The sequence below is a fragment of the Chionomys nivalis genome, chromosome 8 (assembly GCF_950005125.1).
Source record: "Chionomys nivalis chromosome 8, mChiNiv1.1, whole genome shotgun sequence".
NCBI lineage: Eukaryota > Metazoa > Chordata > Mammalia > Rodentia > Cricetidae > Chionomys > Chionomys nivalis.
This window is the reverse complement of record NC_080093.1, coordinates 7,366,520-7,391,678: the sequence shown is the minus strand read 5'-3', so window position 1 is coordinate 7,391,678 and position 25,159 is coordinate 7,366,520. Positions and strand designations below refer to the sequence as shown.

Genomic DNA, 25,159 nt, shown 5'->3' with positions numbered 1-25,159 from the left:
AGGGTGGAAAGTCCTTAAGAAAACAAACTATCTCCTCTTCACCTGCCATAGGTAGTACCAATGCTCTCTGGGATAGCCTCATATCTGGAAGGATCCTACATATCTCTGGGCTAGCTTTAGACCTCGGGATATCAAGTCACGGAGCTGTATACCCGTTAGTCACTCCTCTGACTCACCCCAGGCAGCACAACAATTCTGTTAGACATTCGTTGAACTCTAAGGGAAAGCCACAGACACCAGCCTTGTGAGACGTGTGCACCAGAGTCCAGTCTGGGTGGGAAGAGCCGTTTCAGAAATCCTGAGCTGGGGTGGGGATGGTGTCCCAAGCCAGGGAATTGAAGGGCAAACCCTGGTAAAAGGAGTGGTTCTCCTCGGCTGGGGTGCAGGGTGCTGCAGCTGTTACTTGCTCTAGGAGAGGCTGGGTTGTAGAGGGAGTCATTACCGACCACTTCTCTCTTCCTCTGGCCTGACCCTGCTTCCTCCTCCTGCCTCTCCTAACGGCTTAAAGAATGTGGTCCAGGCCTTTCCGTGGCCCTTGAGAGCCCTTTACAGCAGTTAGGAAGGAATTCTTGGTATTCTCATCATGTTTAGAAGATTATATAGGACACAGCTCAAGCTAAACGGGAAATGAGCTTAAATGCCCCCGAGACTCTGGATGACTGTGTTGCTCGGGCTGTTTTATATTGTAAGACGAACCTGTTACACTTTAAGGGGCCAAAGAACATTCTTAATTTTATGCAGTTTAATCTTGCCAATTGATAAAGTTTTTTTTCCTTTTAAAGAGGAGTCTATTTAGTATGACTTATTGGAAGTAATTTTGGGGAAGTGCTTTTTAATTTAAAAATTTGGAAGCATGGTACAAATCTAGTCTACAAAGGTTATTTCTGGTGTGAGTAATCTCAGATGTAGATCACTAGACATAAAATGGAGCTCAAGCATTTTCTTCTGCTAACCTGATATTCAGAATGTACTGTAAATATTCTATAGTATTAGCTGCATGGCCAATTCATTTCAACTGGAAAAAGCATTAATAGACATATAATGTAGTGATTTCGGCTAGCTTTACCCGAAATAATTACACGGAAACTGTATTCTTTTGAACACTGCCTGGCCCATTAGTTCCAGCCTCTTATTGTCTAGCTCTTACATATTGATCTAACCCATTTCTAATATTCTGTATAGCACCACGAGCTGGCTTACCAGGAAAGATCTTAACCTGCGTCTGTCTGGAGTGGGAGAATCATGGCGACTGACTGACTCGGCTTCTTTCTCCCAGCATTCTGTTCTGTTTACTCAGCTTACCTAATTTTCTGTCCTATCAGGCCAAGCAGTTTTCTTTATTAGTTAACCAATTAAAGCAACAGATAAGATACAAGACCCACCTCCATTAATATAACTTAATCAAGGCTAAGCTACAAATACGCTTGCAAGGTACTTTGCTTGGTCCTATTGCTACCCTGCCAACTTGCCCCCTGAATTCTTACAATAGCAAGAATTGTTTTTGCAATAGAGGGAGAAGCAATAAGGACTCAAGATTTTGACTTAGATTCTAGACAGAAGCCTGAGGATCTTGGAACCCAGAACTCCTATCCCTGAAGGCGACCACAGGACAGTAAATGAAGTTCAGGACAAGCTTTGTGATGGATAGGCAGGTGTTTGAGGGTGGCTCGGACTATTACAGAAACATTCAGTGGGTGTTCATAAATTTAGGGAGGATGTGGGCTCAAGACCCGGTTTTATATCAGGCATAGGTGGAATTTTATTTCATTTTAAGTCCTGGGCTATCAATAGTTCTTCCTGCCCTTTCCGCTCGGCCGTTCCCCTGCACGGGAGGCAGCCATGGCGCCCAGCCGGAATGGCATGATCTTGAAGCCCCACTTCCACAAGGACTGGCAGCAGCGAGTGGACACTTGGTTCAACCAGCCGGCACGCAAGATCCGCAGACGCAAGGCCCGGCAGGCGAAAGCCCGCCGCATTGCCCCGCGTCCAGACCCATCAGGCCCATCGTGAGGTGCCCCACAGTGCGCTACCACACCAAGGTCCGAGCTGGCCGGGGCTTCAGCCTGGAGGAACTCAGGGTGGCTGGTATCCATAAGAAGGTGGCTCCCACCATTGGCATCTCCGTGGACCCAAGGAGGTGAAACAAGTCCACCGAGTCCCTGCAGGCCAACGTGCAGCGCCTGAAGGAGTACCGCTCCAAGCTCATCCTCTTCCCCAGGAAGCCTTCCGCTCCAAAGAAGGGAGATAGTTCGGCTGAAGAACTTAAATTGGCCACTCAGCTAACAGGACCTGTGATGCCCATCCAGAATGTTTATAAGAAGGAGAAAGCCAGAGTCATCACAGAAGAAGAGAAGAACTTCAAGGCTTTTGCCAGTCTTCGCATGGCCCGGGCCAATGCCCGGCTCTTTGGCATCCGAGCAAAGAGGGCAAAGGAAGCTGCAGAGCAGGATGTTGAGAAGAAAAAGTGATGTGCTTTTGGAATATTGCAATAAATTTTCCATAAAGCAAAAAAAAATAGTTCTTCCTTTTTTTAATTTAAAACATTTTTAAAGCATGTCTTCCTCGTGCTTTAATCTCAGGTCAGAGATGGGGTGTGGCTGGCCCACACCTCAGCTTGCCTTTGAACCAGCACAGGGCCGTCCTTCTGAAGCAGGGTCAGGTTCAATGTGAGATAAACAGCTTGTGATTCTAAACCCGTGTTGACATGTCATCTGCACCGGACAATGTGGCGTTGCTAATGCTCTCCTGCTGCTTGTGAGATGGCCAGGATTTAAATGCTGGGATCTGCAGTCAAAGAGCCAGGGGCTGATCCTGGAATTTAGATGCTGCATTCCTGCCATGGAGGGGCAATTCCACAGCGGGTTCAGCACAACAGAGCGCACACGCGGCTCATCTGTGCAAAAGTGCAGCTAGCTCGCTGTAGTCTCACAGTCTGCGTCTGTGGGCAGAAATGCTTTGGCTAAAGGGATGACTTTAAAAAAAAATATTTGGGAGTCTGGAGAGAACGCCCAGTGATTACAGCACTGGCTACTCTTCCAGAGGACTTATTTGGTTCCCCAAATCCATATAACAGCTCACAACCATCTGTAACTCCAGTTCCAGGGAACTTAACACCCTCTTCTGGCTTTTGCAGGCACCAGGTATGCATATAGTGCAGGCAAGAGCTCTCCAAGAGTCCCAGGTGATGGGACTGTGGAGAGAAAGGCAGGTGACACAGAGGTCAGTCAGCTGGTATTGCCATCACTGGAGGAACCTGAAGACTCTTCACGCGAAAATAGTCACTCAGTGTCACCCTGGGGGTGGGGAAACACACACAGGTTTTCCAAGCTCTTGGAAGAGGTGCTTTGGAGGAAGAAGTCATGGATGGGGGTCTTTCTGTGAGACTTGAAGGGACAGGTGCTTAGGGTAGACCTCAGGCATTCTCTTCAGTCACCCTTCTCTAGCAGGCCTGGGAGAAGCTAGGAGGGAGGGGTCTGGAGTGGGGAGCTGTGGGAAGGGCAGATCAATGTCACTTCTTCCCTGAAGCCTTTCCCACAGCCACAGCTATCTCTGTCTGATTTTTGAGGGGGAGCAAGAGCTTTGTAGCTGTGGTGAGACTAAAGTCTTGGAAATCTAGGCAAGGTTGGACAATTGGAGGTGTCGGGAAACAAGGCCTGGGTAACACTGGCTTTAGAAAACTCTAGAAATCTAGGCAAGGTTGAACAATTGGAGGGGTCTGGAAACAAGGCCTGGGTGACATTGGCTTTAGTAAACTCTCCCCAGGGGGATAGGGAGAGAAGTTTGTACTGCCCAGAGGGGCAGTTCTGGAGATCTGAAAGCATTCCGTTGTCTACATAGAGAATTGAGGTTCTGCCATTAGCTTGCCCCCTCTCTTTGGCCCAGGAGAATCATCCACTAAGCTACACCCTCATCTCACAGTAGCTCCTAAGAGTCATTGGTATCTGTGCGGGTGCCAGCCACCCCACTTTCTCCAACTGTGCCCTTTCCTTACCTCTGAGGACGCTGAATTCCTAGATAGGGATATATATATAGTACACAGGTTCTTTGCCTGCTTGTATGTCTGTGTACTACATACATGTTGTTATCATAGAGGCCGATAAAGGTGTCTGCTCCCCTGGAATCTGTACTGTGAGTTGAAGCACGATTAAATGAACCATGATTAATAAAAACTCAGGGAGCAGAAAAATTGGGGTTCAGCCTGAAGAAAAAGCAAAGCAGCCAGCCACTGGCTCTTACCTTGACTTCAGTCTGAAATGGCGCTCCTGCCTCCTGGAATCTCAGGAGACTGCATCTGAGCACTGTCTCACCCTGTCTTTTTTCCTATCTAGGGCTGGGATTAAAGGCACACACCACCTGATTTCTATGGCAACTAGTGTGGCTACTGGGATCAAAGGTGTGTGTTACCATAACCTGGTCTGTAAGACTGACCAGTGGGACTGTTTTACTCTTAGATCTTCAGGAAGTCTTTATTTATTAAAATACATTTGAAATGCCACGACAGTGAGTACTAGGAACCAAACCTGGGTCCCTTGGAAGTGCAGTCAGTGATTTTAACCACTGAGTCCTGCTCTGGGACCCGGTCTGGTTTGCACCTTTCTTTTTGCAGTTCCTCCTTTGCTGTTGTACACTGGTGTGCTGATGAGCCACAACAGGGCTCTTCCCTGCCCACCTTATAGGAAGCTTGGCATTGTTTTAGGTAGAAGAATTATCTCAACATTGGCAATAGGAACCTCGGAAGAGGTGAGGGGACCCAGCAAATCACACTTTCTGTCTTTGGGTTGTCATGAAGTCGTGTTTTGTGTTATTTTGTATTATTCTTACAGCAGGAGATGATGCATGGGCTAAACAAGGTGCACTTCTCCGGTTAGTTTCTTGCTAGTTCATCGTGTGGGCTGGGGCAACACACAGCTCTGCCCTCGTTTCTGTCATTCTGAAGGTGGTAATGTGTAAATGCACAAGCGTGTTGGCGATGATTATTGTAATACTTTGAATAGAGTTTAAGCTACAGGCCAGTACAATCTAGTAGCTGCTGTAAGGGTTGAAATGTGACGTGAGGAGACTCTTTCCAGATATTCCAATCTGTGTTGATTGAGACTAATGAAGATTGTTCTAGAGACTCCAGTAATTACTGTCCTTTTATGTCATACACACATGACTGTAGCATTACATACATACATACATACATGACTATATCATTACATACACACATGACTATATCATTACATACATACATACATGCATACATACATACATAATACATGAATGACTATATCATTACATATATACATACATAATACATGAATGACTATATCATTACATATATACATACATAATACATGAATGACTATATCATTACATACATACATGACTATATCATTACATACATGCAATGCATGACTATATAATTACATACATACATGACTATATCATCACATACACACATACATACATGACTATATCATTACATACATACACATACATGCACGACTATATCATTACATACATACACAGATACATACATGACTATATCATTACATACATACACACATACATACATGACTATATCATTACATACATACACACATACATACATGACTATATCATTACATGCATACACACATACATACATGACTATATCATTACATACATACACACATACATACATGACTATATCATTACATACATACATACATGACTGTATCATTCTATTTGCAGGGATCTTGTTTTGTCGGTGAGTTCCAGTGCATCTGTAAGTATTTCTAAAATGGTTGTCAGTAATCTCATCTTTCCCTCTTTGGTATACATGTTAGGAATTAGGTTCCCTTTCCTTTAGTGCCTGAGTTTCCCCTAGAGACTTGTTGGACTATTTCATTTGTTCTGCTTGCTGTCTCAGTTCCATGAACTTTGGAGATTTCCCTATTCAAACCATAGACTATGAGCAGTTCACATAAAGGCTCAACTGACAGGGAAGATGCAGAGGTAGGTGTGCATGTGTGTGTGTGTGTGTGTGTGTGTGCGCGCGCGCACGCGCTTGTGTATGTGTTTACCATACCCAGTATGGTAAAGATTGGTAGGAACTGGCATAGGCATCCTTTCTGTGAAGGTCTGCCTTACTCCTTACGTTTTTAAATCACCAGGTGACTGGGCTGTTTTCATCGTTTGGATTCAGGATGAAGAAATGTTGGTTGACTGTATTAATGATAGGGTTGCCTTGCCTGCACCTGTGTTGGACACTTGCACCCATGTAGCCATGTTTCAAGTGCGGGTTTCTGAAGACTGTGTGGTTCTGCTGCAATCTCTTTACACACCTCCCGCAATGACTGAGCTGGTGATGGTGGACTACAGGGAGTGGGTATGGAAGTCACCTCCCACAATGACCGAACTGGTGATGGTGAATACAGGGAGACTGGATGGAAGCTACCACACCTTCCTATTCTTTTAGAAGTACTCTTGAGACCTGTTTCATTTTTTCCCTTGTGTCTCATAAAAATTCTGCCGCCATCGTCTCCCCTGCCTCCCTCCCTCCCTTACTCTAATAAAATCTCATCTGCATAAATATCCAGGGAGGTAAGATGGCTTGTGGGTAAAGGTACTTGCCTCCTTCCTAAATTCAATCCCCAGGACCCATAGCAGAAGGGAGACCCAACTCCCACAAGCTGCCCTCTGGCCTCCACACACACCCATGGCTTGCATGCACTCCCCTTTCACACATAAATAAATAACTGTAATAAAAAGGTGATCTACAGGGAACTTAAAGAATGTAATGGGCTCCTTTCAGTCCTTGGATGACCGATTCAAGTAGCACCTTCGCATACACAGGGCTTACTGTCAAAATTGTTAAAATGACACCCTTGTCCCCTGGCAGCCTAGAGTGGCATCAAGCCAGGCTTTGAGGTCTCTCACAGTTTCCTTGAACCCCACTTCTGCCATGGCGGCAGTACAGCCTGGGGTTATAATTTCTGACCTTGTCCCTTTGATCTGTAATGGGTTATAGTATTGCCTAGTCTGCCTCCTCTCTGTGCCTCCCTTCTTCCTCTGGTTTGGGTTCTCCTGGGGAAATACCTCACTTGCTCTGCATGGTCCTACTGTGCCTGTCTGTCATGGAGTCCTGGTCTTCCTCACCCGTGGAGTGTGCCAAGATGGGTCCTCCTGACTGCCTGTGGGAGGCATGTCATTCGGAGGCATTCCCAGACAGTACTTCTCCACAGCTAGATGGAGAGAAACAATTACTTTTGAATTAAGGTTGCTTTGTAGAGAGATAGAAATCTGGGGAGTCTGGCAACTTTTGTTTGCCACGTGCTGGTTTTCTTGGAGAATGAAGAACAGGGGCGAGCTGAATGAGAGGTGGGCAGGGCCCAGGCATGGCTGAATTGCCTCAGGACACAGGGGCCCAGGGCATGGCTGGGTTGTCTCAGGACATACCTGGCTTCTGGAGCTGGGAGCCAGAGTATCCTTGTTTGATCTCGATGGCTTTGGAGAGGGTTTCTGTCAGAGTCAATTGGGAGAGCTCTTACGTAGCATTTTCAGCCTCTAGATTTTGCAGTGTTCATATTTTGTAAGTGATAAGTGGGTTCATAACTATAAAGATCGAAATACTCTCGTTTTTCCTTAGACGTCTCAATCAGTAAGAAGGCTGGCTGCCTTACTTCCAGCCCCTTTCCTCTGTATTCATATCCACATGTGCGCTTTGTTTAATTTTAGCATTTAGAATTGTAGTTCTCATTCACTGCTACACAAATCATTTCCTTCTATTTTTTGTTCTTTGATGAAAGTACATAGTTCTACCCTATTCTTATCAAGTACTCAGAGATTAGATAACATAAATCCTTCACTGAAATAATCCCGTCGATGGACAGACATTATTGGACCTGCTCCCACCACCCCCATTACAATACTAAGAAATTTGTATGTTTTCTTGCACATATATGGAGATGGCTCACAGGCCTCCTTCTAGTAGAATGAGTCAGCCTTGCATTTAGATCCTGCCAGATGGTATTCCAAAGAGCTTCCCTTCAATTCTCCAACCCCCACCATGTGGAAAGCATGAAGTCGTGTGTTCTAAACATAGATGAGAGCACATGCTCCTCGTGGTTGCTCTCCTTCCCACTGGGACAGAAGACCCAGCGTAAGCAGCTCGAGGCAGAGGGGGCTTAGTTTGATTCACAGAGTCTGAGGCACCGTCCATCGTGGGGAAGAACACTCCGCGGCAGAGTGGTTTTGACCTTGACTTGTGGCAGCTGGTCTCACCGCAGGGACAGACAGGAAGCAAAGGGGTCATTGTGGACCCAGAGGCAGGTCTCATTGTTGGGAACCATGTGCTCAAACTCATGAACCTGTGTGGGATATTTCATGTTTGCTCTGTCTCTTGTGTTTCCTGTTCTGCTAATTAACACTCATAGTTTCAACTCTTAAAAAATGTGGGTTATATTTTCCTCATTGATCTAACTTCTTTGTGTGTTACGGGTCTCAATGTTGCACTTCTGTTGGAAATATTTCTTGTAGATATTGCTTTTCTTGGGTGTTTTGTTTTTTAGTTAATTGCATTTTATGTGTATGTATATACGCTATATGTCTGCAGTTCTTACATTAAAGTCAAAAGAGTGTGTTGGAACCACTGGAACTGGAGTTATGGGTGGTTGTGAGTTACCATGTGGATGCCAGGAGCCAAACCTGGGTTCTCTGCAAGAGCAACAAGTATTCTTAATCATTGGACCAGTGCTCCAGCCCTTGGTTTTGATCCAAATGGTTCTTCTTTTGTTTTACTTGTCCTCTGTGCACATGTGTGTGCATGTGTATGTGCATATGTGTGTATGTGTATGTATATATGTATGTGTGCATGTGTATGTATATGTGCGTGTGTGTATGTATGTATATGTGTGTGTATATGTGTGTGTACGTGTGTGTGAGTGTGTAGTTTGGGACTTGATGTTCATTTTTCTTTGATCAGGTGAACTTTTCTAACTTTTATAAATTCTGATTTGTTACTCTTTTTTCTTCATGGTGTCTTGAGAGAAAATGTTTCCTAACCTGAGTTAATTTCTCTTCTGTGTACTTAGTTAAGTTTTTAATTCAACGCTGCCATCTTTCTTCTAGTGTCTTGAGTTGTGAACAAAAACTGTGTGGGTGGCAGGTGTAAGGGTTCTACCCCCACCCTCCCTCTCTCCTTAGTCTGTGCTGCTATGACAAATCACACAGCCTGAGTAGAAAACAAACATTTCCTGCTCCCAGTTCTGGAGCCTGGGGACCAAGATCAAGCCTGGAAGATCTGAAATCTAGCGACATTGTTTGGAATAGGTGTTTCTACGTTTTTGAAGTCTTTTTTTTGGGGGGGGGTTGGTTTTGTTTGTTCAAGACAGGGTTTCTCTGTAACTTTGGAGCCTGGCCTGGAACTCGCTCTGTAGACCAGGCTGACTTCAAACTCACAGAGATCCGCCTGCCTCTGCCTCCCAAGTGCTGGGATTAAAGGCATGAGCCACCACTGCCTGGCAGTTTTTGGAGTCTTAACTGAAAAATACACATAAATAGGAATGTAGCAAGAAGTTTTAATTGAAGCGACAGTGCAGGATACACTGCAAGTGTTCCAGGACAGGCTTCAAAGCTACAGAGAAACTCTGTCTCAAAAACACCAAAAATGATATAGAACTCTCAGCTCCATCTCCAGCACCTCGTCTGCCTGCACACCGCCATTCCACACCATGATGATAATGGACTAAATCTCTGAACTGTAAGCCACCCCGATTAATTTTTTTCCTTATAAGAGCTGCCTTGGTCATGGTGTCTCTTCACAGCCTGAGGATCCTGTGCTCATTCTGCAGTTCTTCTGAAGAGGCAAGCTGGTCTTTGTCTCTCTCTTCCTTTCCTTTACCATTCCATCAATACGATCTGCACACAAGCTTCATCTGTATGGCGTGTTTGTCTCCTGCTAAGGCCCTATCTCCCGTTGCCTTCATAAGAGCTTCTCTGGTTTCTCTACCCCTCACGTCCTGCCTCTGTTCTCTCCCAGATCAACCAGAGTGCCTGCATGCCATCTGCTTAGAATGCCCTAGACCCAGAGGTGTTGCCAGAGCCTGCGAGGTCCTCCTGGCCCTCTCCCTCATGTCTCCTTAAGGCATCCACAGTCCCCTCTCAGTTCTCTTCCCACCGGGTCCTTGCTGCTGCAGTCTGGAGCGGCTCTCTTCCCGGATACTTCATTCAGCTCCTCTCCTTTGCCCCGTATCCAGAGGCCGTCTCTGGTCCTGTGTCAAGCGGTGCTCCTAGTTGCCGTCACTCTCTGTCCTCAGTTTTTCTCTGATACATCATTCATTAACCTGTCTTTTTCTTTCTTCCTAAACTGAGTTGTGATTTCCATGAGAAGAGTGGCTTCTTTGATCCCTGATGCTGAATCTCCAGCAGGTACAGCAATTTCCAACTTATAGAAGCCTCTCGCCCGTTTGTTGAATGAAGTGCCACCCCGGGTTCATTCTGATATGAACCCAGCTTGCCATTAGAACCTCTGTGACCTTCTGGGGTCCTCCACAGAGCGGGCAGTTTGAGCATCCACTTTGCGTACTGCTGCTTCCTGGTGGCCAGGTTTAGTTCTCCCAGGCATCATCATGCCAGCTGTAAATCAACACAGCTCCAACCGCGCCTTTTCATGTGGCCAAAGGGCACATCAGCGAGATCTTCAGCAGCTTCCCAATGGTGCCATCTTCGCAAACAGCCTGTGGCTTGCGCCTCCAGTTTTGCTTGTGAAAGTGTCTCCCCACTTCTTAAGGAATGTCTTAATGACGCCTGGATGCTGACCTCCACACGGGTTCATTTCGCCACACTGGGAAATGGAGCCCTAAAAATAGGCAGGATGGCAGATGAAGGCAATTTATTACGGCACGTCCTCCTCACTTCACCTACAGCCAGAGCCCAGAGCCCAGTGCATTGGTTGAGGAAGTGAAGCCCTCAATCACGCTGGAATGAGGCGGTACTTACTCCCTGGCACCTGCCCTCCCTCCACCTAGGACCCTTGCTTTTTCTCTGATTTTGAATATTTTTTTTTCTGCATGTGTGAGGGGTAAAATGTAAAACAGTTAAGTTGATTGCATAAGAAATAGCTTTCTTTCAACAACAGCATCACCACAGTGGAGGTTGCTTGCCTCTTAGTACTATCATATTTAATTATGGCTGTTATGTGAGACGGAGTGATCTGATTGATAGAAAGATGTATTTCAGTCATAAGGCAGGCTTTTCATAAATTAGTATTAATAGGTTTTATTGCTTAGAACAGCTTTAGGTTCATAGCAAAATCAAGCTGGAGGCATGCAGAGTTTTCATGTGCTCCACCGCATGCATGCTCTCTTCACTAACAGCCTCATCCACTGGAGTGGTTAATGCTACGGTTGATGCACCTACAGCCACGCAAGCTTATCCGTGTTCTCTCCTGGTGCTGTACATTCTATGAGTTTGACAAATTCATGGTGGTGCGTATCTGCCGTCATAGCATCATGTAGGGAGTGCCAGTGTCCTACGGAGAAAGAAAATTTTAAAATTGTTTATTTTTATGTGTATGGGTGTTTTGTCTGCATGTATGTTTGTGTGTACTACATGCGTGCAATAACCATGGAGACCAGAAAAGGGCATTAGATCCTCTTGAACTGGAATTGGCAATGGTTGTGAGTCACCACGTGGGTGCACTTTGGACACAGGGTCCAGAGGACCTGAGCTGGACCTGACCTGAAAGCCTCTCCAGAGAACTAGCTTTCAGGGTAACAGAAGGCTACCTGCAAACTTCCTAAGGAGGGAGGCAACCAACAGCCCTATCTAGCTATGATGCCTGTGAACCACAACCATCCACATGGAATGATAAACCTAAGGGTGCAGGTGAGCATGGATACCTTGATGGTGACCAACGGCTCTGTGATTGGACTTAGGCCCATTCAACAAAAATTATAAATTAAACTTTTAAAATTTTATAAATAGTCTGATGAGACAGCTGAGTGAGCAATAGCTCTTGTACAGACATGAGGACTTGAGTTCAAATCCAAGTCTGACATAAAAAGCCAGGCATGGCTGTGCATGCCTGTGACCCCCGTATTGGGTGGCAGAGACACACAGATCCTGATTGTGGGCTGATTAACCAGGCTAGCCAAATCAGTGGGCTTCCAGTTCAGTGAGGGACCATCTCAAGGCAGTAAGGTAGAAAGTGATGGAGGAAGATATACATTATGTTCCTCTGATCTCCACATGCATGCATGTGGGTACATGCATCTGCATATGCAACACACACACACAAATAAAACTATATGAACCAGTAATTTTCATATATTCACAGCATTGTACATGCACTGTCAATAAGTCAGTTTAGGATATTTTCATGCACAAAAGAAAACTACACACTGAATATCAGTCACTATCCCTATTCTCTTCTCCCTTATTCCCTGGAAACTATAAGGTATTTTCAGTCTCTGTGGATTTTCCTCACCTAGATATTTCAAACAAATGGAATAATGCAATATGTGGCCTTCTGTAGGCTTAGCATTATGGCTTTAGGATTCACTCCTGTTGCAGAATATCCATATAGTATTTTTCTCTATAATGTAGAGAAACATGTAGACAGACTACATTGTGCTTATCAGGTTCCCGTGGATGGATGCCTGTATTGCTTGCACTTTGAGATTTGTATTAGCTATGATGCTATGAACAACATTCGTATGTAGTTTCTGTGTGCATGTGTTTCCAGTTCTCTTGGGCCTTTGCTCAAATGTAGAGTCAGTGGGTTACGTGGTAACTCTACAGTCAATGTTCTGAAGGATCGTTAGAAGGGATGGACCATCGCACAATTCTATGCAGTGAACAAGATTTAGCTTGTCTCTCTATTCCTGCCATGATGTTCCTCGACCTTGCAGTTTCCGTGGTCTGCGTGGGCCCGAAGGAGGCTTTATTGCTGTTTTCACACGTTTTCTTAATGACCAATGACGCCGAGCATCTTTCTTGTGTCTTCTGGTCATTTGCATATTTTCTTGGAGACATGTCCCTTAAGTCCTCTGCCTCTGTGTTGGTTGGGCTGTTTGTCTCCTTACTGAGCCTGTCTCCCCTTCTGGAGGTGGCAGACGAAGAGCGTACTTCTTGGACCTCCCCATCTGGCTCAGCCCTGGGAGCTTTGCTTTGACTGCAGGCTCCTCTGCTTTCCCGGGTCTAAATAATGCAAGTTCCATTCATTTGTAGCCAGTATGTATGCACCAGATACTCTAAAATAACTTTGCAGCCTGTCAACATTTTGTCATGTGTGTGGGAGGAGCTCTTAAGCCCCGCCTCTCCCAAGGGTCTGATGGTAGCTAATGGTTACTGGGAGGGGTATCATTTTGTTTTTTTTTTAGTGGTAGCCACTGATAGGCCACTCATGTTAGTAAATCATTCTCTATCCATGCTCATGCAAGCAGCAGCCCTAATTAAACTCAGTGGGACTCTTCATCTGCATGCTCACGCGCATGTACATATACACACACATACTTATGTGCCGCGAGCGCGCGCGCGCGCGCGCACACACACACACATATGTGCACCATGAAAGTAGGAAATGGGGTTGCTGGGAAGTAGAAGGGGTTGGAAGAAAGACAGGGTGGTGAATGAGAAAAGGTTAATGGGTTGGGGGAGGTTAAAAATGACGAATGGCCAAAATTCATCACATGCATATATGAAATCATCAAAGGAGGAAAAAAACAGACTAAAAGAGAGAAAGACAAACAAAACAGCTGCAGAAAAGGAGATTCAGTTTCCGTTTCTAGACCAAAGTTTCACAGTAAAAAATGAAGACAGACCTGCTGACTTCTGTCCCCTTCTTTACCAACAACACGGGGAAAACAGACTAATGAATGCCATCAGCTGAGGTCTGTGAAGAATACACTTCTCTCCGGACTGGTGGTCAGTAGCTGAGGCTACGGCTTCAGGCTAGTGATGGTTCACACATTGCTGTCCAGCCTAACAGGGACACACCTGCTCCAGCGGGCTGCAGGTTGCTCAGACTGAAGCCACAGGAACTGGGAATTGTAGAAGTGGAAAGCCCTCGTGGAGAAATCGCCTCTTCCTGGTTGAAGTGGGGAGATATAGATGCTTGCAGAGGCCTTATCTGTATTACCTGTGGGTCTAGAGTGTGAGGTTGTGTGGTTGCGTGGATCTGTTGTGTTTCTGAGGAGAGAAGAGGAATCCTAACAGACTGAACCCCTGTCGAGTTGGGAGTGGAGAGATTGGGGATGAGGGTCAGTCTGCTCTGTGTCCTGTGGAACTGTGGGCATAGAGACTGGGGTTGAGGGTCAGCCTGCTCGGTGTCCTATGGGAGTGTTGTCCTCCCTAGCTCAGCCACCAGAAGCTGCCCAGCAATGTCCCTGCAGCCTCGGGTGTGCCGGGTCACATTGTTGTCCGCCAGCGCTCTGGCACTTGCAGCCTCACCGAGGGTACATTCTTTCTTTGTAGCCAAAGCAGATATTTTTGCTGCGTGTGAACCATCTGAGGAGTGAGAATGGCAGGCGGGGAAGACAGGATCATCATTATCACCGAGAAACATTTGTCAAGCACCTACCTAAGTGCACAGGTTTGCAGAGGCAGTGCCCAGCAGCCTTGGCTGTGCTTGGCTGCCCCTTCCTGGGAGCTTGACCTCTCAGACCCCATGCCTGTGCCTAGCAAGTGCGTGTGGTTCCCACACGAGGCCCAGTCTGCCCTCAGGAAATTTACATTTTGTGGGTGGAACTGCACACATGAGCCACCAGGCAGGGTGGACGGTGATAAATGCTGCCTCTGAGCTGTTAATCAAGTGGCAAACCCCATCCGTGAATTTGGGCAGCCACTGCCCATCTCAGCAGGACAACCATCCCAATCCTACGCAATTCCCAGATGTCTTCCTAGTCAGCAACACCGCAGATTTGCCAGATCTAGGCAGGTTGGTGGCCCTAACATGTCGGGGTCAGAAATCCCTTTTGGAAGCTGGTGAACATTTTAGATTTCTACCTCAGTATTTCTTTGGAATGTACACCTCTGCAACCTCACAATTCCAATTCCTTGGTTTATATGAACATGCTGAAAACCAACCTTGCAGGGGCCTGCAGACTCAGAATACTATTTTCAAGAGCTTATATCTCGAAGGGTTTAAAATATTTTTTATTGATTCTTTGAGAATTTCATGCAATACATTTTGATAATATTCACTGTTCCAAACTCCTCCCAGATCACCCCTTCTTCATACCCACAATACTGTTCTCTCTCACACCCCCATCCTCTCTCTCTATTTTTGGCCAACCTACCAAAGGTCATGCTCTTAGAGAAAACTGACTCTCCGCTCCCAGCAGGTACCAGTGTCCACAGCTTCTCAGCCTGCGGTGGCACCTTGTTCCTGCCTCCGTACTTCACTGTGTCCATACAAACATGTCGTTACAATCACTGTCCCGTGTGCACCTGCCCTTTCTATCCATCAATCATTGCTATCTCTGACTCTTATACTCTTTCCTTCCCCTCCTTGAAGGTCCCTGAGCCTTAGGGTAGGTGGACTGGGATAGCAGCCACCCTAATGGTGGTTGGTGTGAGCACCCAGTCTCTTCTCTGTTGACCAGTTGTGGCTTTTCTGAGTCGCCATCCACTGCCAGAAGACTCTTCTCTGCTGTGGGCTGAGGCGTGTGCTGAGCTATGGGCAGAGCAACGCTATTGTTTTAAAAGCCCCGGATTGACTCACCTCACCCTTATTAGAAATATGTTTTCTCAGGACTGAATAGACGGCTCAACAGTCAAAAGCACTTATTGCTTTTTCAGCAGATCCAAGTTCAATTCCCAGCACTCACATAAGAGCTAACAACTGTTTGTTACTCGAACCCCAGGGGCTCTGACACCCTCTTCTGGTCCCCTAAGGCACTACATACCCTTGGCACACAGATATAGGCAAAACACCCACAATCATAAGGTCAAAATACTATTTTCTCAGTTATTTCTGTATTAAAAAACTCTTTTCTTTAAAAATATTATTCCTTCTGGGTGTCCATCAGTTGATTTAGGAAGCACTGTGGCATGGGATTGATCCAGTCGTTTGTGGAAGCACAGATGAGCTTGGAGGGCACTATGTTAACTGAAACAAGCCAGGCTCAGCAAGACAAACTCTGCATGAGTTCTCTCAATAGGGGGAGCTGGAAAGCTGATCTCATAGAAAGTCAGAGAGGAATTATAGCCACTAGAGGCTGGAAGAGAGGAAAGAGATAGAGGGGACAGATAGCAGGTTCCTAAAATCTAGCTGGACTGGAGGTGAGCTGTAATAGTTCAGATTTAACTAGAATTTACCATCTATTTCAAAGAAACCACAGAGTTTGACTTTTCTCAGCACAAAGAGATGGTAACTATTCGAAGTGATATAGATACAAGTCAGACTTAAATACACAGTGTATGCACACACAGAAATATTGTAGTGTAAATCTAATCATCACATGTTGGTTTAAATTTACTAAAGATGTTTACTAAATGCCCATTGTAGCCACGCATTATTCAGATCCTTGGACTCTAAGGACAGAGAAGCAAAACAACAACAAAAAGCCATTCTATTGACCGTATTTTTCTTCCGTTCTTTCACACACTAAGAGAAAATAAAAATGCAGTTGCATAAAGTATACCGATTATTTTTAATATAAAGCAAGGTAGACAAGCTTGTATTTTAAACATGCTATATTGCTTGGCTTTGTATTGAGGGGGCTCCAAGTCCACAGCAGGGTGCAGGGAGGGGGCAGTGTTAAATCCTCCACTCTTGTAAAACTAATTGAATGGCACAGTGCTGGGCGGCGTGTGTGTAGAAGGCTGAGGGCATTGGCCATGCCAGATTTCCGGAGGCGGGAGGCAGGATTGACAGCCACAGCTTGGTCCCCGTGCTGGGGTGGAATCTGCTGTGTGTGCAGCCTCCTTCCCGCCCCCCCTCCTCATCCTGGCAGGCGGCCGTGCAGGGCAGACAGACACCCTCCCTGTCTCAGGACAGATGTGTGTTGGCTGCACTATCTGCTCCCTCTCTGGGCTCTCCTCCCCCTTCTCCCTTGACGCACCCCTCCAGGGCCCTCTCGTTGGAATGTCCTATCCCAGCAGGCATTGCATCACTGCTGTCCAGCCTTAGGCTCTTGGTGGCTGCTTTCGCTCTGACCAAGAAAGGGCTGAGGTCTGGGTTTCATAACTGCTGTGAGGGAACCTGTCACCTGTCCTATGTGTGGTGTGTCTCAGGGCTGGAGATGCCACCAGCACCATTGCGTCTTCTCCCAGTTAAAACACTGACTCTCTTCTCCTCACTATGCCACTCCAGGGGAGGACTGAGATGGGCCACTGAGCACTGAGGCGATTGTTGACCAAGGCTGCAGCCTGGAATCTATGTCCCTTTATTCTACCCACTGGATGTGAATCATAGCCACTCACTGTCCTCATTTGTGAACTGGAAAGAACGTGAGGATCATATGATCTTGAGGAAGGACTACAAAGTCAAGGGTCCCAAGATCACCCTCCCACACAAACTGAGAATTAAGGGTTCCCAAGGCTCCACTCACAAGTGGAATCATTAGGAAGACGTTCAGACCTTACTGGAAACTGTTGTCTTCAGTTATTACCCACGACAGATGAGGCAAAGGAAAGGATGCCAGGCGGCAGAGCCCTGGTGAGCCCTGCACGAAGCTTCCAGTTGGCCCTTTTCAGTAGCTTCACGCCAAGTGTTAATGTCTGGCTAGAGTGTGTGGCTGCACGGATAGGGTGCTACCGGGTGAACCTCAACCTTGGTGAGTTTTTACAGGGTTGGCTCATATGGTTGATGTTCTTGAAGCTGACCTTACTTTTCAGTCCAGTCCCCGCCAGGTTCTAGTTGGTACTGCATGGACTACCCATGAGCCACAGAAAAATACCCACTGTGTCCCAAGGTAGGACAGCCCAAGGGCCTAAAGATCACCTCCCAGAGCTAAAGAGGGCAAAGGTCAGGCCTGTCTCTGGGTGACATTCATTCTTTCCTTGGTAGGGAGGGTGTGTGCATGGTGGACTTCAGGGGATTTGTGAGCCATGAAGAGGGCAGACAGATGTCACCTTTCCAATTTACAGGTGAGCGGTGACACTGAAGGACACTTTCTGAGTCAGCAAGTCTCAGGACTGAGTGTGGGGATAAAGAGTCTCGCTGGGTATCTTCCCATGTCCTGCAGACCTGAGGTCACTCTATTGATGTGGCCCATTTTAAACAAGCTGGACATGGTTCTTGGTTGGATCTGGTTTCCCATCACATCCAAACTCTGTGACTTGGTGCAGATTTTTTTTCTTCATTCACTGTCCAGTAGGACGATGATAAAGCACATGAAGTCCAGGCTCATAGTACCGTTAAGTAGGTGGTGGTACTTACCCTATCAATAATGACACCGGTTCCCCAGGATGACCCTGCTACAGCTCTCCCCCAGTAACACCCCGAAGCATTTTGTTACGTTTTTTTGAAAAACAAAAATGGAAGATTATCTTGGATATAGAGAAAATATTTGTGATATTCTCACAAAAGTTTTGTAACTTTCGTAAGAAAAAAAAATGTAACTGCCACACAATCATCTACATGATTTACAAAGCTGTCCTGGTTACTCTCCAAGACTCTCCACAAGAGGCTCTCTAACTTCAGTTTCTAGCTTTGAGATCTTGTTCCTTTTCTTCTATTCCTTCCCTTCCTGTGCTCCCAGTAAACTCCTACCTGCCCATCAAATCCTGACGGCTTCTAGTCTTCCTCTTTACCCCTCTGCAGAAACATCCAATCCTAAGGACTTCTCGTCTCCCTCTGATGTTTATAACCTTTGTTTACCCCTCTGCAGAAGTGTCTGCTTCACGGTTACCTGTCAATCTGGTTAACGTTTGCATTCCCCTGCGGCCATGATCCCTGTGACAGTGGACACTGAGATTACCACTCTCAGAGCAGCTGGTCGGTTGTCGCTAGAGCCAATGTAACGGGAAAAGCCATGTGGGCATCTCTCAAGCTAGAGAGGCGTTGGTGGTCGATCCCCAGCCATCCTCAGTTGCATGAGAATCACACCCTTGTGTCCTGGACTACAGCGTGGACAGGACCAAGAGACTGTGCCCATCTGTGCTCTAATAAGACATTGGGGTGCTGAGAGCCACCTTTCCACCTCCTTTCTTTGGGGTAACACAAAGGCAGTCCCCTGTCTAGTGCCCACAGAAGCCAGAAGAGGGTGTTCTTCTGGAGCTGGAGCCCTAGTGGTTGCTAGTCATCTGATGTGGGTGCTGAGAACCAAACCCAGGTCCTCTGCAAGAGCAGCAATTGCTCTTGACCACTGAGTGTCTCTCCAGAACCTTCTTTTTAAATTCCAATTTATATAGCTATTTCATGTGTACAGGTGTATTATTTTATGTTATATTATGCTATGTGTGTACCAGATGTGTGCCTGGTACCTGAGGGGACCAGAAGATGGCATTGGATCCCCTGGGACATTTGTGAGCCACCATGTGGGTATTGGGACTTGAACCCAGGGTCGTCTGAAAGAGTAGCTTAACTGCTGAGCTGTGTCTCCAGCCCTCTCCTTTTCAAAAAACAAACAAATGAATAATTATTATTACCCACTTTTGTCTTACCTTTACAGAGTGGTTGGCAGAGACACTCTGTAGACGGAAGACTTTAGCTAGCTAGTTGCTTAGAGCCTGTTGGCCTGGTTGCCTAGGTTTCCCCTAGACAGGTTGTGCATTGACATAGTAGCACCACGGTGAGACTTCTGTGGTGAAGAGTTATCAGTATGAAAGCACAGCCTACAGTTTCAACTGCTTCACCCTGGCTGCGGGCCCTCCTTGTCTTTCTGTGGCCATTGAAGTCTAGAACCATCACCTCTTCCACAGCCCCTCCAGTATGGCTACTCCTTCTGTAGTCTGGTAGACAGCCTGGTGTGACTTTTGGTTGACCTCTGTGACCTTGAACAAGTTGTAAGCTGTTTGAAGCCTGATCTGAAAGATGGTTGGTATGCCTGCCCCTCCTATCATGGGGGTTGTGTCTTCTTTCTGAAAGTCTATCACTGTGGGATGGGGTACAGCCCCTCAAATTCTTGAGTAAAGACAAAGGGTTCTAAGCCCCAGACCTGCTTCTCTTCCCTTTCTTTTCCCCTCTTGTGGGTCTCCTTCTTGGGGAGGTGTTGGCCTCTGGTCCACGAGGGCAAAAGGAGCAGAAGTGGTGAGCAGGATTCAGACAGTAGTGAGCTTGCTCCTAGATCCCAAGTCAGACTGTCGACAAAAGCATGTCGCTGCTTTTGTCAGCCAAGGGCTCTTACAATCTTTTTTTTTTTTTTTCTTTTGAGACAGGGTTTCTCTGTGGCTTTGGTCCTGTCCTGGAACTAGCTCTTGTAGATCAGGCTGGCCTTGAACTCACAGAGATCCGCCTGTCTCTGCCTCCCAAGTGCTGGGATTAAAGGCCTGTGCCACCACAACCCGGCAATCTTGCCTTATTTTTAGGGACTTTTTTGAGCAAGAAACCATGAGGATTTTATAACCTTCACTCTGAGAGGCTGTTCATTTCACAGACATTTATGGAACCCCCACTGTGTGTCAGCACCCACTGTGTGTCACCTGTGTTTGTCACTGTCCTGACACAGGGGGCTGAACAGTGAACAAAACAGGCATTCTTTATCCTTAAGATGCTTACGCGTACCTAGGACTGTCCCTCAAAATAGGGTTCTTTTGTTGAGCTCTGCATCTTTTGACCCCTTAGGGATTTTCACACTGTAGAAGAATGATTACATGTTGGCCGAAGAAGGAATGCTTAGACTTTGGAAGCTGAGAGCCAGTCTCCTAGCTCCTTCTAGCTAGAACTCCGCTTGAAGACTGTTGTGGTAGGGAAAGAGTTGGGGCATCAACATGGATGTGAATACCCTGGCCCAGCCTCCCAGCGGATGGCTTCCTGGTGTTGGCACTGTGAGCGACTTTGGTTTGGAAATGGGGCCTTATAATCCCACCCACAGGGCTGAGCTGTGAGCATGTACTGAGATCAACTAGCTCAGACCCTGTCCTGAGCACTGGCTAGCCACTACAGCTGCCGTGTTAGAGGCTCCCACGTGTTCTGGTGTGTTTGGTATGTCCCACAAATAGTGAGAAACTGTACCCAGCAATTCTGCAAGCCTGGGTCTCCTTCCTTTCTGGGGATAGCCACCTTCACTGTACTCTTTCCCTTTTATGACTTTGGACATTTAGGGAGCTTGGAATTCCAGGCCAGCTGCTGAGCTGAGACAAGTTCACAGGCAAGGCCAGCACCAGGGAAAGAAGTCTAGTTTTGGATCACTCTACAGTTCTGGGAAGAGGACTGTTTAGGTTGTAAAAGTTCTGATGCTTACGTGTGTGTTTGGTGTCCTTGGCTATACTCAGGTGGAGTTGTGTTGACCTTGTATGCTTAGAATGTTTTCTGGAGGTTGTGTGATAGTGAGAAAATTCAAGTTATCTTTTCTTGAGATGTGTATTTTCGTATTAGTCAAACCTTGACTGGATAGAACTGGGTCTCTAGGTTGGTACTGGCTTAGTCAGGGGGTCTCATAGGTAAACCAAGGTCTATAAGAGCCCAGATTCAGCTAAGGGGGAACTGGGGAGCTAGTGAGAGCCTGATATGAAGAACTACCTTCTTGTAGAGCTAAGTTATAGATCTGTCAGAGATCTGAGCCTTGCTCCTGTCCTCTCTACTCTAAGTCTGTGGTCAGGCCTTGCCTTGAATGATCAGCACATTTACAGCCTTCCTTGCTTTTAAGCGGTTGGACAAGTGATTCTTTCCTGGGCCAGGGGTCTTAGTTCTTTCTTATCTTCACTTATCACCTTGCTAAGGAGTGTGGCCATCCAGGTAACATCTTCATTTTTGTGAAAACATGTAAATATTTCCTTTGGAAGTAGCAGGTGCGTGGCTAGTCATGCTAACTCGTGTGAACCCTGGGAAAGGTTGCAGAAGTCAGTTGAATGCAGCTTGGGAGAAACACCACAAGAGCTCCTCTCCGTTGGCTGCTTTTCTTTGGAGTAACTGCTGTCACCGAACATCCAGCTCTTTACCACCTTAGTGTCGGCAGTTGACTTTTCTCATTGGTTCTGTGGCTTTCTGTTGGCATTCTGTATCCATTCAAGCCAGCCCTCCCTCTGTTAGACTGAGCTTCCCTCAGTCCCCCTGCCCCCAAGACCTCTCTAGCTGCCCTTGCATTTCCTTCCATCTCCAGCCTCTACCAGCACATTCTCTGTTCTTGACCTCTATGCCAGTTTGCAGTGGGGAGCACTGCTCCTTCTTCCCAGGATGGGAGCACTCAGGAGCATTCGGGAGCACCCAGGAACAAGGTAATACTAGAATGTGCTAGTGTAGACAGGATGAAAGAAGACGCTGTGCACAGACAACACTGATGGTGTAGAAATGTGGTCTCTGGCTCTGTTGATCCCTGAACATTAGAGGTAGGGATCCCGAGGTCTGCCGTTGGTTTTCTATCATGTCTCCTGTTCCCCAAGTGTTCATGTCTCCATTAGGACTGGCTATGATCCCACAACCTCTCTTTGTTCCCCGTGACTCCACTATCAACCAGAAACCAGAGACCCATGAGTGGCTGTGTATTCCCTCCTCACCACCACCTCTGCCCACGGCATGAGTACTCGCCAAGCCCTCTTTGTAGATTAGACATCTATTGGGAGTTCTGGAGTCTTTTCCTGTGCTTCTATTCTGCTGTTCATCACCAGTAGGGGTCTACTGGCTCCCCTCTGACTTCCCCATTCCCACTTCCTCAGAGGAGAGGCCTTCACTGCAGGTCAAGGGGCTGAAGCGGGGTTGCCCTTCACCTGGCAATAGCATCCAAAGCTAAGATCAGCAGTTGGGCCTGAAGGCCTGTCCCCAGGTCACCCACATGCAAACCTTCTAGCCGTGCTCTAAGAGAAGATAGAGAACCTGGACGGAATTGAGTCCCTGAAGTCTCTGGAACCTCAGTGATGTGGACATCTAGCCACTGCTCTTGAGGGTGGACCTGGTCTTGTAAAAGGCTTACTTTCGGTTTGTTTATTTGTAACCAGAGGTGCTTTAGTAGCTCCTTATTTATTATTGTTATGTGTGTAAAACATTGGGTGCCAATCTTTAGGCACCGTCTAGCTTGCTTACTTATTTTTGAAGCAGGAACGCTCACTGGCTTGGGATGCCCGGATTAGGCTGCCCTGGCTGGCTAGTGAGCCCCAGGTATCTATTTGTCTGCCCCGGCCTAGCACTGGGATGACTTGTGTGTGCAGCATCACACTCAGCTTTTGTTTCTACACGGGCTCACACAGGTCCTAGCGCGTGTAAGGCAAGCACTCACCAACTGATTTATCTCTGCAGCTCCTATCATTTTTCTGAGACAGAGTCTTTAGCCTAGACTGGCCATATGAGCTTGGGGACTGTCCCACCTTCACTGGTGGCCCTAGTGTGCGACCACACCCAGTTTTATGCAGATCAAACCCAGACCTCAGGCACCCCACACTGGGCAAGTACTCTGCCAGCTGAGCGACAAGATCAGTCCAAAGTAACTCTATTTTAATAATTCTTCTGTGTATTTTCTATTTCAAATAACTTGGCTAGTAGTATGGCGTCTTTGATGATGTCCCCCACCCCAGGAAAGAAACACGAACTTCCAGGCTCCATTTGCGGCAGCAGAGGTGAGCCTTCTTTTGTGAGTAGAACATTGGGGCTAGGAAAGATTTTTCTGTCTCTTCAGCCTCATACTTCATCCCCAACTCCCACTGTGACCAACTCCATTTTTGGTCAGCTTGGGTTTGGGGTGCTGGGCTAGCTAAGAGCAGGTCTTTGGTTGGTTATACTGGGTCAATTGCTTTAGCAGCTGACAGGTGTTGGCTGTGACAGGGACATCACTTGTAGGTAGATTTTTCTTTCCTGCCAGTCAGTTCCCTAAGAACCACACGGAAACGTAATATTAATTATAAAAGCTCAGACTTGTTACTAGCTAACTCTTACATTTTAAAATAACCCATTTACATTAATCTACATTCTGCCACATGGCATTCCCTCCTGTTTTCTCTCTGTGTCTATCTGGAAACTCCTCTGACTCTGTCCTTCTTCCCAATGTCCTCAGTCTGGTTCTCCCACCTAACCTCATCGTATCCAGCTATTGGCCAGTCAGCTTCTTTATTAAGCCAACCACAGCAACATATATTCACACAGTGTAAAGAAATCCGTAATCACTGGTCTTAGAACCTTGTGGTATAATCACAACTCTGCTTGGAGAGCTAGGATAAAGTGTATTTTCAAAGGAATTTTAAGAGCTATGACAAACGGTTAATGTTATCTACATTTCTAAAAAACGAGAAAAGATCTAAAGGATGCAGGGAGCTCTCTGAAAGCTTTCCCGTGCTTTATCCCATCTGATGCTCTTGACTCCATCGAAATGAGTGGATATATAGTTTGTAGGGCATGGAGCCAAGGTGCAGGGAAATTGAATGTCTTTCCAGTGGGTATAGAGGATGCTACTGGCATTCATCCGGTTTTACACTCTGATCAGCTTTATGCCAAAGCTTGCTCCTCCCCTCACATTCCCTCAGCCTTCTGACCTGGAGTTTTCACTCAGTGCTTATATTATAGTCTTTTAATTTTATTTTTGTCAGGTGTCCTTGTGGGAAGATAGCAGCCTCTCTTCACTTGAGAGATTTATTGGTGATCTCTGCTGTGTGTGTGTGTGTGTGTGTGTGTGTGTGTGTGTGGTGGAGAGGGGGTCCAGGCCCTTTCTTATTAAGAGGAGGCAGGGTAGAGGGACTGAGTGCGCAGAGCTTGGACAGGGTTGGATACCCTGAGAGATTTTTCTACCTGCTTTTGGATAACACTGGGAGAGCCCTTCACCCTCCCACCCTAAATGTCTCTGTGCAGAGCAAACACAGTGAAATGATAAGGAGGACAAGAACCAATCGTGTCTGTCAGTCACTGCCACGCACAGTGCCTAGCACATAGTAGGCTTGCAAAGAGCCAGTGTGGCCTATAGGTGACATTCATCTTCTAGGGATCTTGAGAATGGCACTTCAGCCCCTCAGAGTCTTCAAGAGAAGGCACTGTGATGGTTAGGATGAGACCACAAACAATGAGATGAGACATAAAAGTGATTTCGTACAGAGAGTAAAAGGAAGTTATTCTTTATTACATTGTTCTCAAGATGTCCAGGCCAGCTGAGCAGACGTTACTGGCAGTAGT

The 25,159-nt window shown here is 46.5% G+C and overlaps 1 protein-coding gene and 1 pseudogene across 2 annotated transcripts in view; both read left to right on the top strand.

The window, feature by feature from the left end:
* Rbm20 (RNA binding motif protein 20) overlaps positions 1-25,159 on the top strand; it is a 184,716-nt gene that overhangs the window by 57,782 nt on the left and 101,775 nt on the right. The window lies entirely within an intron of this gene.
* Positions 1,809-2,504, top strand: LOC130880474 (60S ribosomal protein L13-like; annotated as a pseudogene).